Source organism: Pinus tabuliformis, chromosome 1_1, assembly GCF_031772625.1.
Source record: "Pinus tabuliformis cultivar Carrire ecotype Pingquan chromosome 1_1, CPIR1, whole genome shotgun sequence".
Classification (NCBI taxonomy): Eukaryota; Viridiplantae; Streptophyta; class Pinopsida; order Pinales; family Pinaceae; genus Pinus; species Pinus tabuliformis.
The window spans coordinates 124,398,045-124,412,503 of NC_142297.1; the positions used below are offsets into that span (position 1 = coordinate 124,398,045).

At 39.4% G+C, this 14,459-nt stretch overlaps 2 pseudogenes; both read right to left on the minus strand.

Annotated features, from left to right (window-relative positions):
• Positions 1-432: 432 nt before the first annotated feature.
• Positions 433-1,119, minus strand: LOC149211952 ((S)-8-oxocitronellyl enol synthase ISY1 pseudogene; annotated as a pseudogene).
• A 620-nt stretch (positions 1,120-1,739) lies between these two features.
• Positions 1,740-5,579, minus strand: LOC149211953 (peroxidase 66-like; annotated as a pseudogene).
• Between the last annotated feature and the right edge of the window lie 8,880 nt (positions 5,580-14,459).

Genomic DNA, 14,459 nt, shown 5'->3' on the forward strand with positions numbered 1-14,459 from the left:
ATGATTGTGATCGCTGCCTCCTCCAGAAATACCGGCATTCAGGAAAAGCGGTGCGATAAAAGGTTCAGCGGTTTTCAGCTCCACGGCAGTTGAAATTAATATTTCAACAGGTGTGAGTCCACCATTGAGATTTGCAATTTAAAAATTAAATGAAACCTAAATCAACTTGCATCTCTCAAAGTTGAGTTTCAACTGTTTTTATATCTAAAAATTATAGAGCACTACATGAAAACCGAGATATAAAATCCAAAAAAACGATTTAATAATGTTAAGCCCTTTTACTTAGTATTCATTACATGATGAAATATGTTTATGTAATTTAAAGAATAATTGTTCCCCCACTTCTTCAAGCCTGCGCTCCACAAGCCCCTTCTCCTTCACTATTTCCTCCCACACACCGCTCTTACTTTTCATTTCCTCTGCCAAGGAAAATCAACGCCCCTCATAATCACCCGCCTCCACCTCCAGCTTCTCTGCTACCACAGTCCACAGATTTTTCCATCTGAATACATCCCCGTTGCTCACATTAAATACCTTGTTCTTCCCATTTGGTTCAACGCACGCCCATATTTGCTGCTCCGCAATGAGTTCCGCATCTAAAGCCTCCAAAAGCCCCTCCCATGTGATGGAATTCCTCGGGAATCTGAACTGCGTGCCCTCCTTCTTGCAGATCGCAGCGTAAACTGCGAGAGAAACCAGGAAATTCATGGAGGAGTAGCTAGTCAAAGGAGAGAAACCGAATAATATTACAGCGGGGCGATTGATGGACCAACTGATCTTAATATCACTCTCTCCTCCTAATTTTTCAAACAGTACGTCCTGCAACTTATCATGGTGGCTGAATTTCGAGCCATTAGTCAGCCTGGGAAGTCTCTCCTGATCCGGAACCTCGTCAGGATCAGTAATCAAATCCATGGCGGAAATATCATGAGCGCCCGGATAATGCTCCGTTCCCGTTTGCAGACACACATGTTCCAGATTGGGGGCATTGGGAATAAGACAATCCAAGACATTTGCAAGCATTTTACTGTTCAAATCGGCCTCTTCGATTCCTCGGCGGGCATTTGCGATCACCCAGAAGACGTGCGTGACATCAGTGAGAGGCAACGTGGGTTGCATGCAAGCACGATGTGGACCCACAAGTTTGTTGCGTTGTTTTTATCTCCTGATGTGAAATATTGTTTTAGTGAATATAAAGATTTTGATAATAGGTTTATTCGCTAGGGTGCAAGCATGACTGGTAGGGCCCATTAACACAACTCAACATCCCTTTATTATTGTTATTTGCAGATCTGTCAATTTGTGTGTTTCAAATTGTAGTAACTGTGTGATCTAAATATTATATCGGCTTTTAGTTAAGTGCCCTCATGTTATCATATGATATCTATGCTCTGTTTGGTGATGGATCAAGTATGGTCTCTAACCTATATGTTCGGTTTCCTTTAAATATTGGTTTCGCTTTGAGAACATTAAGATTAAGATTGAATTCAAAAACATTCAATACAAGTATGCTTGGTGTCCAAACCTACTCACTAAAAAACAAAGCCAAACCTCACGGAATAGCTCACTGTAGCATATCGGCAGGGACTACCGCCGCTTGCGGATCTTGTTTTGGAAGTGATTAAACTTTGATTTTTAATTAGATATTATTACAATTTAACTTATGTTTCGGCTTAGTCCTTGAATAATTTAATATATGAACAGTCAGGTACCTGAATAGGTAAGCTGTCGTGGTCAGTGCAGAAGTGTCTGCGAAACTATTTTTATTATGCTCGTTGAATAGCTCGAGCAATAAACAATTTATTGATTACATATTTGTTTGAATCTCTGTGTCTTCTAACAGCACAGAATATCCTCTCAGAACAATCGTGAACAGAATCTCTTGCATCATATAAAATGAAAATGAATTGGATAATCCCATATCAATCCTGTTCAAGAATTTACTTTTCTGCAATTCAATCGCACTTCTCCCTCGCTGGTCATAACTCCAACACTTGCCAACTTCAGCATTGAGGTTTCAAATGCTTTGAAGAAGGCATTCTCATCCCTTGCGAATCTCCGCACCATCATCTTTGTTGGGTTCTCCAGAAACAGCGCCTGGTCGGAGCCAAACACTCCCTTTCCTTCTACTACATGTTTGAAGTATGTGTTGTCAAACTGGGTGGCCGTGGAATCCAGAAAAGACCCCGCGCTGCGATTGTTGTTAGGCTGAGGGCATACCGTGCGTAAGCTCTCTGCAAACTGCGGCTCCATGGTTGGATCCACCTTAAATGTGGCGTTGAAGTTATGAAGTCTGCTCTCGAAGGAAGAGCAGTGAGAGAAGCCCAACGTATGCCCACCTGTTCATGACAATACATAATTAAAATTCCATTAGAGATAAAAGTTACAAAACACGGTTCCGATACTGTCATGGTTATGTTCGATCTCATGACTTTACAAAACAGGTTACAAAAAATTCTGAATTGTAAATATTGTTCATTCTTGAGTTTAAAGACACACTTTGCAAATACATCTCACCTGGTATATATATATATATATATGTGTGGGGAAACATTTCGAAATCAATCAATACATGAAATTAGTACAAATCCTTTAGTGTCATTGAAATGATCAGAATTCATTGAGAATTCTGAGCAGATATATCCATTGATTGTGATTTTTTCTTTTATATTTAGAATTTCTAAAAATTACCGCAAATAATAAAATGGAAGATCCATAAAATTTATTTTTGGCCAAAATTCACAATTACATAAATGATATAAAATAAAATGGATAACAAGATAGGAAGCGTAAGTAGACACATGGTTTTTTAAATAAATGGGCTTTTGTTTAAAAGTTACTTAGGTAGTTTTAAGTGTTATATCATATTTGATTGTGGATATGGAAATTAAAAAGTTTAAATTGAGATATTATATTTGATTATAAATATGGAAATTATTTTTTTAATTATTTTTGTTTGGAACATTTTTATATTATAGAATATGGAATAATATGTAGGTGTTAATTTTATATGATGAAGTATTATAATAATATAGGATTAGATTTATATATATTTATGTAGATAGATAGCTGAAAGTTTTAAATCTTAAAAATTGAGTTTATTTTAATATAGTTTTAATATAAGATTGAATATAAAAAGTTTTTATGTTTTATTGTATTGGTTTTGGATTAATAATGAATAAGTATATTGTTAAGGTTTTTTTTTTTTAAACAAGTCACTAAATCATTATTTATTTATTTATTTATAAATTTGAACAAAATGAATATAAATAACATAAAATTAAAAAATTAAAAATTAGAAAAATTTCTTATTTTAGATGAATATATATTTAAGTATTTTTATATACTTTGTTATATAAATGAGAGAAAAAACCTACTCTATTATAGAAAAGAGGAAAACATATTAAAATGATAAAATAACGACACATTTTTATTCCAATAAATCATGTAATATATTTATAAGAGATTATTATTTTATATTTGATTTATTAATATTAAATTATAAATATATAGTAATAAAATATTATAAGATTAAATTATAAATATATAATAATAAAATATTATAAGATTAAATTATAAATATATAATAATAAAATATATATATTTTTTCACTTTTGGTCAGTGGGTAGCCGCTACATCCAGGGTTGTCCAACACTGAGTGGACCCTACCCGCCCGAAGGGGATATCGTGGTCCTAGTCCCCGAAGGGGATATCCTGGTCCTGGAGGGGATATCCTGGTCCTAGTCCCCGAAGGGGATATCCTGGTCCTGGAGGGGATATCCTGTCCTGGTCCCCGAAGGGGATATCCTGTCCTGGTCCCCGAAGGGGATATCCTGGTCCTGATCAATGGGTAGCCGCTACGTCCAGGGTTGTTCCCACCTGATCCTATTCAGTGACCTGACCCCAAGAGCTTTCAAGAATTGACCCTATGACCTCCCAATTGGTGAGGCACTGATTTGACTGATTAAACTAACTCTTAGGGTTTATATAATAATAAAATATTATTAATCTATCTTTTATATATAAATTATATATATATATTTATTAAATATAATTTTGATTTCTCTTTATTTATCTAACCATATATTTTTATATAATTAATTTTCAAAATAATAATGTCAAAATGAAATATTTAGGATGAAATGCATATCCACATTTAAGGGAATTTAGGGAAACTTATCGACTTATTACAGATTTACGATTTGTATGGGCTAAATAAATATATCAAGTAAAACTCTGGAAGAACCTCGAGATTTCAGAAGACTTTTACGCTTAAAACTTCAAAAAAAAGGGAGATTATTCCACTTACTAAAACAGCATCAAGACATGGTAAGACTTAACCCTTAAATCTAAAGAACTTAAAAAAAGAGATTATTCGACTGACGGACGATGACCATATTTCAAAGTGAATGCGTATCAGGAGTCGAGTCAGGTTTTTGAATGGAATGAGAATGAGATGAAGAATAATAGCTTAGTAAAACGAGGTTCAAATACCTGACAATGCGACGAGATCACGGACAGAGAGTCCACGGAGGGCAAAGCTTTGAATGAGCTGAGAAACGTTGAAGGTGGGGGCTGGAATATTCCTTGTATCATTTGCCCTCGATATGAGCCCGTCCTTTCGTCCCTTGAGAACGTCCCAGTTTGGACCCCCAGTCTGTCAAATCTATGTTTCAATTAATCATACATACACGTCTAGCCTTATATTATCAGGATTATAGAGAAGAAATTACAGTATACCAGAACTACAACATCTCTGGCAGCGATGGCGAGAATGTCAGCGCAGGAAACAGTTTGTGGGCAAACGGACTCGAGCTTGGCCTTGGCATCGTCTAGTACGTAGAAGGCGCGAAGTGAGACGTTGGGTGGCGCGTCTTTCTCTGCTTCATTGCTTGGAGTGGAGTCTAAGAGCACCGATGCATCGCACCCCTGCACTCATTTACGCCCAGTTACGCCAATGTCAATGCCCAACCGCCGCCATTTAGGTTAAAAAAAAAACCAAAACAAAACTATAAAATCAACTAACATGCATTGATATTAATCTCGCATTAGTTGATGTTACAATCAAATTACACAACATTGAGAATTCTATAATTCTAGTGATCACTTTAGTGCCCACAATTATAGAATCCCTCTATATATTCTAACATTAATATACAAATGCTACGTATTATATTCTACTCTAATTCTAAGCCCTACAATAATCATGAATTTAATGAAGTACATTTGGGAGCCAAGCTAGCCCTAAATATGATTGAAAACAGTGAAAACTTGTGGGTTCAGGTCGGAGAGATGACTCTACACTGGTTAACTATGATATCAAAATATAATGGAAATACCCTAATGAAGCAGTCGTGGAAATGCATTCATAGAATGCGAGCAGGGATTTTAGGGTCGAATTGGGTGGCGTTGCGTATGGTATCCCTTATCACAGTCTCTGCACTTGGGCACGTTTGCTTGTAGTAATCCTTGCTCAGGCCTGATACTGCATCTGCCCGACCTGATTCTGAGACGATGCAGATAGAAACAATTACTAGCAACACTACCATTGAGGAGGAATCTGTAAATGTAAGAGCCATTGATGAGCCCCAAAAATGGATAATTATTTGGGCTCATTCAACCTCCTAATTCGACGTAATCCACCATTCTCATTGGTTTATTGCATGTTTTTGATTATTTTTATGTTAATAGATTGAATTTGGTTAGTCATTATGCCAACAAGTCTAATGGGTGCTTTGTGTAGCCTTTTTGGTCAACTTGGAGACAAAATTGAAGGTCTTAATGAGCACTTGGCAGCCAAATTCGTGGGAGAACAAGCTAGAGGATTTGTAGGAAGGTGTCCCCCTCATTTATGGGCCCTTACCTCGAATTCTCCACCATCAGCTCGGAGTTCAAAGGCCACCAAATCAATGAGCACAAGGGCAGCCAAGCAAGTCAAGTTGGACTGCTGTTAACTACAAGTCTTGGGCAGCCAAGTCCCTAAATTTTAGGAGGACTGTTGGGTCCTCAAATTGTATAAATAAGAGGGCTTAAGACCTCATTTCAGTTAGTCATTTTTTGGGATTAGTAGTTAGTCAATTTGGTTAGCTAGTTAGTCATTTGGTTTTAGCCATTACTTAGCTAGTTTGTAGTTCGATTTTTATGTAATAGATTAGCTTTGCTTTCAGCTCATTCTCAAGCTCTCCTTGTGGACAGTTTTGATGTAACTCTTCATTCTTGTTTAATAAATATGAATCCAGCTTTGCACCAGCTCTAAATCTCTCTTGGGAGGCTGTAGCTCTTGGGGTTGGGCCCATATCAAGCGCCCAGTACCTCCCTTGTTTATCTTTATGTGTTTTGCTGCATTCTGAGAATAAAATCTGCTATTTTGTTTTGTTATTTAGTTTGTCTTTTTGATGAGTAAAATAGCTTTTCATGTTCAGATTTACTTGATATGTTAATCACAGGGAATATATTCAGAAAAAGGCTACCAAGTACTTTGGATCTCACCTCCCCTTCAGTGGAATCATGAGCTGGGACCAATGTAACCTTGCTGCCCACAAAAACACATTCTTTGCTTCACCATGCAATTAATAGTGTTGGATTTTTAGTGGTCGAACTTGATATCAGTTTTGATTGCATGCTTCAGTTTATGATTGCTTAGTTGTAGAGTCATTTCACGTATTTCATTTCGAATAAACTTCCATCCATTTCCTTTTGCTGTTAGGTCAGATTAGATTAAAGCCACTAGGTCATAGGTTTTATATGTGTGTGTTCGTTCAGTTTGGAAAACCATTTGCAGAGTACCTATTACCCTTCCTTACCTGCACATACCCCATCCAACCGACCTGTTTCATCCTTCACTCAGAACCCTTACCTTGCATTTACCTCATTCGCTTACTTTGCCATGATTCTCATCTTTTTGTGCAACATTACTCCAGTCTTCTTGGAACAAGTCCAGCCATCCACACCTTCTCCTCAACTCCATCCTCCAAGTCCTAGACCTCTTCACACCCCTATTTCACCCCCATACTCATTCCATCATCTTTTTCCCTCCATCCATGCTCCAAAATCCTCTTTTCAGAACATCCTATAGAAATCTCTGAACATCCTGTAGAAACCCCTGCAGACATCCTGTAGAAGCCTGCACACTTGGTTGCCGAGCATCTGAATGGTGTAGACTTCTGTGGACTGATGCTAGGGACCCTCTGGGACCTCCCCTAGCCATCCTGACCTTTCCCAAGCTTTCTCTCCCTTCGCACCACCTCTGCACAGCCAAACCCTAATAAGAAACAAAGTCATAATCACTCCATCCACTTAAGCAAAAATACAAAAACAATGTTCTTTTTCATAGAAGTAGTTTGAGTTCATGCATTTCACATCATTAGAGGTAATGGCATCCTTTTTAGACATTTGCACTTTCACTATTGCATCATAGAGGTCAAACTAGTCAAATTAGGGTTTACTAGGATTTCATGTTTTGGTTGGCTTTCAGTTCACTGTTGCAAAGTAGATCAATTTCCCTCGAGATAGCCTTCGTCCATCATTTAGAAAGCTTCTTCTGAAGAGCATATAGAAGTTGGCTTGAGCCCTAGCGGACTTGTGCCAACTGACCAAGTGACAGCTGCGACAAGAGCTAGTACTTGTGCATACAGCACCGTCGCTTCCAAGTTTGTTACGAACTACCGGGTTGATAAAATTAAAGAAGGGAGTTCCAGGAGTTGTAGCATTATTGCTACAATACTGGGGCCCACCATCTTTTTGGCGCCGTTGCCGGGGAAGCGTCAGAGTATTGGTGATTGTCGCTTTTCTTCTATTTTCCACTACAATCTTCTTCTAAGTAGTTTATTTCATTTCCATTATGCAATTTCGTTTATGCAAAAGTAGATTAGTATTTCCCGCTTTCATAGATTAGCATTTCTCGCTTTCATAGATTAGCATTTCAATTCCGCAATTTCATTTCTGCAAGCGTAGATTAGTATTTCAATTTCGCAAGCGTAGCCTAGCATTTCATTCCTGCAATTTCATTTGAGCAAAATAGATTAGTCCTTTTCTGCTTTCATTTCAATTCCGCATTTTCATTTCAGCACGATAGTTAGTTGCAGTTCAATCTATTTTAGTTTTGCAGGTAGAAGTAGAAAAAACAAAAAAATCAACCAAAAAGATTTCATTTCATGCTTTGTAGGAGTAGAGATAAGTTAGAAAAATGATTGCACAACACCCCCACTGCTTCACACAGCCAACGTTCTTCTTCGATGGCTGTGATGAAAGAACCCCTGGGTGGACATCAAGACATATCTGAAGAACCTCTAGGGGAGAAGAAGAAGAAACATTCCTCTGAAGCAAATGGCTACAAGCAGAAATGTTGGGAGCAGTCCCTTGTCCAAAGATGAATTTGCAAATCAGATCGAAGATTTCAAGAGTGATATGAGGCAGTTTCTTGCCATGCAACTGGATACCTTGCGGATCCAAAAGAAGCAAGAAGAAGCCAAGAGGGCTTTGGCCATTTTTTGTCCTAGGTGCACTAGAAAGCATCCTAGGAACGAATGTCCAATGCACCCTCTAGAAGTGTGTTTTATCTGTGAAGAATACCATCCTACAGATTAGTGCCCTTCCTTGCCCAGAATCAAAGCTACATATCAAAGAGCCAAGGGAGCCACTGAATCACTCTATTATATGAACCAAAGGAGGCCACATGGACCCGTACCCTACCAACAGGAACTACAAGGGACACCCGAGACCTATTATGACCCTTACCAAGCCACCTTCATGCCTTCTTGGGGTCCCCCTGCTCATCCTTCCTGGTTCACACCTCCTCCTTATTCCTTCACAGATCCATATTATGCCCAACCATCTGCTCATTCCTTTCACTCTTATGCTCAGCCACAGCCTCAGTGGAATGCACCTTATCAGGAGTGGAGGCCCCAGTACAACTCTCATCCCGCTCATTTTCCTCCACCACCTGCTCATCCACAACCATCGCCTCCTCCTCCACCAAGGCAACCCCAAATGCCTACCCAACCACAATGCCATCCATCTCCATCTCAATTTCACACCCCCACTCAGCTACCCGTACCTCCATTTCCAAAACCATGCAATGGAGCAGCTCAACCAAATTGCAAAGCTGAGGCACAACATGTGCAAATGACTCCTTTTGAGCTCAATGATGTTCACCAAAGCTCAAGAAGAGCCTTGCAAAAAAGAGATTATCTTGAAAGCATTGAAGGACCACATCTGGAAAAACAAGATTCAAAAGAGGAGATCAAAGAACCATGGGCTGCACTTGATGAAGAGAAGAGATCAGAATCAGAGATCGAGAAAGCCTCCTCATGGTTACCATCAAATCCTCCATGTACTCAAGAGAAAGATCAGCAAAAGGAGGAAGATGAGAAAGTCATGATAGAAGGTGACATGAAGAATGATCCAGATCAGAAAAAGGACCAAGGATATCAAAGCTATATTGAGACATGGTTCCAGACAGTCACTAAGTTGCAGCAGTACTCTCCTCCTCAGCTATGTTTTGTACTTTCAAAGTCAGATCATTTTGTCTCTGAAATTTGGATAGTTGTCAAAGCATGCATTCCGAGACTTCACATCATTTTGTCTCTAATCTTGATGTGCATATGGCTCCATTGGAAGTATTATTATACTTGAAAATGATTTTGTTTTTTTCAAGTAGGGTAGGGTAGAAAAAAAAGAAAAAGAAAAAAAAGAGAAAAAAGAAAAAGAAAAAAAATGAAAAAAGAGGAAAATAGAAATCTAAGGTGAAAACCTCCTCGGAGGCGCCTTAGATTGGCTCATTGATTGAAAACCTCCATGAGGCGGTCAATGGGTTGGAAAAAAAGGAAAAACGAGAATAAGATCTCTGGGTGAAAACCTCCCTTGGAGGCGCCCAGGGCAGGCAATTAGGGTGAAAACCTCCATGAGGCGCCCTAGTTGTTTTTCAAAAAAAAAAGAGAAAAAGAAAAAGAAAAATAAAGCTAATCTCCATTGAATAATTTCATGTTGCAGCAGTGACATTGCAGGTTGCAAGAAGGACGTTTCATGACAGGAGGAGCACTCAAATCAAGGTCAAAGGAATTTTCTTGCCTTCTACAGGAAGCTCTGTATTTCTACAAGAAACATCCTGTAGAACCTTTGGACGAGCCAAATCCAATTTCAAAAGTGAATCTAATGGTGGGAATCTGTTGATTAGGCCTACAAGCACTTGTGTGTCCATCCCTTGCCTTTATCCATCATTTTTTCCACCTCCTTGTGCTTCTCATTGTGCTTCTACAGGAACTTCCTGTAGAAATTGTGGGAAACTCGTCATGGATTTCAAAAAGTGGTTTGGCAAGCGTGGTAGCTTCCTCAAGGGTTCAGAAGCCCTCATGCAATTTTCCAACTCCTCCTCCATCATCTCCATACCTGCATCACAGCCAAAATTCATTTTGTCATACCATGCAACCAAAATGCAAAGTGCCTTGAAGCAAAAACACATAGAGCAGAATTTGTTTTTGCCATAACTTGAAAACCATGCATCCATTTGACAAACCGTTTTATGGGGAATTGTACAAGGTTGATGACAACATGCCTGAGCAGTTTCATGCAATTCCGGTGCACGGTTTCCAAGAAATCAGCCTCCATCACCATCAGCCATTTTTGCATTTTCTCCATATCCGTGCATCCGTTTTAAAACCTGTTTCATGGGGAGATGCACATGGGTGATAGTAACCTACCCAAGCAGTTTCAGCCGATTCTGATGCACGGTTTCTGAGAAATCGAGCTCTGAAATCTTCAGTCATTTTCCATTTTTCTCGAAATCCGTGCATCCATTGATCACGAATTTGCTATGGGAGATGTATAATGATGGTAGGAACATGCTCACCAAGTTTCAGATCAATCCGATCTACCGTTTGGGAGAAATGGCAAAAAGAAGTTATGGTTTTGTGACCATGCAGCAGCAGCAGCTTGAACGGGCAAAGTTGAACGTGGAAACGATTGCATCCGGCCAGAGGACACCTGCACAAGGAAAAGCAATCAAAAATCATTAGCCAAGCCTCATGCAATCAAAGGATCGAAGCATGCAGCAGCAGAATCAGAGCATGCAGCAGCAAGAAGCTTCACAAGCAGTCGTTTGGCTTCAGGTACGTGACAAAACCTATTCCTCTATTGCATGAATCTAATTCAAGAACTGCATGAATGAATGGAGTGATGGAATTAAGCCACGAATTTAGGAAGGTTCACTTGATGTCCAGTTCTCTAGCAAGTCACGCAGCATGCATGGGTCAGCCATGCACGTGAAAGTCAAAAAACGGACAGTATGGGCAGTCTAACTCCAGTGCAACTGAATCGATGAGATTTCAATCAGAGAACAAATAGTGACCACTGCAGTTCATGATTGCAAAACAGTCGCATAAGCCAGCACACGTATGTGCCACCTCACTCCAAAAATCACGCAGAAATCTGAGCGCTCAGCTGCTGGTCATCTGCACTTGCCACATCGTCAACTGAAGTTTCCACAATCTATTAACTTTTCATCCTCCACCAATCTTTCTCGGCCATTTTTCAGAACACTTCGGCTTATCGGCATTCTACAGGGAGCACTGTTTCGTTCTACAGGAAACGAGAGCCGCCTACAGGAAGTCGTCTACAGGAAACGCAGAGAACAGCTCTGCAGAATGAAAACCTGAGATTTTTGTCAAAATTCAAGCTTGAAATGAGGTAGGCTTGGGGAAATCTATCTGCATATGACTTATTTGAATGATTAAAAACACAACAGTGGATTGAAAAAGAGTCAAGTTTGAAATTATGCATGCACATTTTCCCTGAGTTCTACACAGTTCTCTGTTTCCTTCTCTGCACTCAAAGTTTGTCGCCTTCTTTCTCAAATTCCACTGTAAAGAAAATATATGCAACCATAGAAACCAGCCTGTGTGAAAAGAAATGAATTTGCATATCTGCCTACTCTCTGAAAAGAACCTGTGTTATTTATCCATTGTTCTGTCAAAAAAAATTGTTTTTTCAAAAAGCAGAGAGTCAAATTCGGGATAAAAGCAGTTTAAAACAAAGGGAAATATTGCAAGGTAATCTCGTAAGGAGAAGCACATGGGAAATTCCTTATTTGGTTTTAGAAAAAGATGACAATTCAGCTATCCCTCTGTTTTCAGTTCTACCTGCTTTCTCACCTGAGTATTTTATTTAGAAAAAAACACTCAACACCACATGGAGGACAAGCTAAAGGAATTAAGAGAACAATTGGCCATGGTGAGACACATTGGAAGCATTAAAAAAATCCCAGCTACAGGAGGAAAATGCACTGCTGAAAAAACAGTTAGAGCAACACGAAGGCATAGAGGTTTCTACAGGAAGTGAAGGGAAAGAACAACAAAAAGAGAAATCCCCTGAAATGTTGGCAAGGGAGGCAGCAGCTGTGCATGCTGCATTAAGCACACCTACAAAACAAAAAGGAAAAAAGAAAAAGGCAGGCATCCATGTATTTTAAGGCCAGGAAAAGCATAAGAATTCAAACAAGCAGAATAGGAGGAGCAGTGGAAGGACATGGAAAAGAAACACAAGACAGACCACCACAGAAGGAACAAGAAGAATGAGTGAAATGCCAAGCTGCTGAGGCCAAAACTGTGGGAGGAATGAAGGCACAAACACCAAGGGAGAAATGGTTTCAAACACGGGCAGAGAGGACTAAAAATGTCAAAACAAGTAGGGACACACCCAAGGCAACCACAACATAGTCAAGGAGAAGGCACCCTCGGCCAAGCAGGCCAAAACAGTGAAGACTGTTTCTACAGGAAGACAGAAAACAGCCACTACAGGACTTTCTACAGGAAGTTTGGAAAAAGGGCAGCAAAAGGAGAAATCGGCCGAGATTTTAGCTAAGGAGGCAGCACCTGTGTTGGCCACCCTAAGCACATCCATCCCCTCTATGAACATTCATTCTTTTCAGGGTTCGGACACAATTTGGTCATGGCTCAACTTTCTACAGGAAGTTCTGTATTTTTACCAGAAACATCCTGTAGAAGCCTTTGGGTAGGCTAGAATCAATTATGGAGAGGGATTTGAAGATTGAAGACTGTTGAGGAGACATGCAACCACTCTTTTCTTCCATCCTCCACTGGTTTCATCTCCTTTCGCCACCATTGCTGCCATTAGATTGAATATACTTGCACACTCATATCAAGGCTGAGAATTCACTAGGAAAAGGAACAGGCAGTGGGAAGAAGCAAAGAAGCATGGTTTCATGACAGAGAAGAGGGCATCACTTCAGAAGCTTGGCATCACAGGGAAGCCACCAAGGCCATCAAAGATGAGGAGAGAGATTGGTTGCTCAGAGGATGAGCAACACTTTCAGTAGGGGGGTGATGATGAGCCCCAAAAATGGATAATTATTTGGGCTCATTCAACCTCCTAATTCGACTTAATCCACCATTCTCATTGGTTTATTGCATGTTTTTGATTATTTTTATGTTAATAGAGTGAATTTGGTTAGTCATTATGCCAACAAGTCTAATGGGTGCTTTGTGTAGCCTTTTTGGTCAACTTGGAGACAAAATTGAAGGTCTTAATGAGCACTTGGCAGCCAAATTCGTGGGAGAACAAGCTAGAGGATTTGTAGGAAGGTGTCCCCCTCATTTATGGGCCCTTACCTCGAATTCTCCACCATCAGCTCGGAGTTCAAAGGCCACCAAATCAATGAGCACAAGGGCAGCCAAGCAAGTCAAGTTGGACTGCTGTTAACTACAAGTCTTGGGCAGCCAAGTCCCTAAATTTTAGGAGGACTGTTGGGTCCTCAAATTGTATAAATAAGAGGGCTTAAGACCTCATTTCAGTTAGTCATTTTTGGGATTAGTAGTTAGTCAATTTGGTTAGCTAGTTAGTCATTTGGTTTTAGCCATTAGTTAGCTAGTTTGTAGTTCGATTTTTATGTAATAGATTAGCTTTGCTTTCAGCTCATTCTCAAGCTCTCCTTGTGGACAGTTTTGATGTAACTCTTCATTCTTGTTTAATAAAGATGAATCCAGCTTTGCACCAGCTCTAAATCTCTCTTGGGAGGCTGTAGCTCTTGGGGTTGGGCCCATCTCAAGCGCCCAGTACCTCCCTTGTTTATCTTTATGTGTTTTGCTGCATTCTGAGAATAAAATCTGCTATTTTGTTTTGTTATTTAGTTTGTCTTTTTGATGAGTAAAATAGCTTTTCATGTTCAGATTTACTTGATATGTTAATCACAGGGAATATATTCAGAAAAAGGCTACCAAGTACTTTGGATCTCACCTCCCCTTCAGTGGAATCATGAGCTGGGACCAATGTAACCTTGCTGCCCACAAAAACACATTCTTTGCTTCACCATGCAATTAATAGTGTTGGATTTTTAGTGGTCGAACTTGATATCAGTTTTGATTGCATGCTTCAGTTTATGATTGCTTAGTTGTAGAGTCATTTCACGTATTTCATTTCGAATAAACTTCCATCCATTTCCTTTTGCT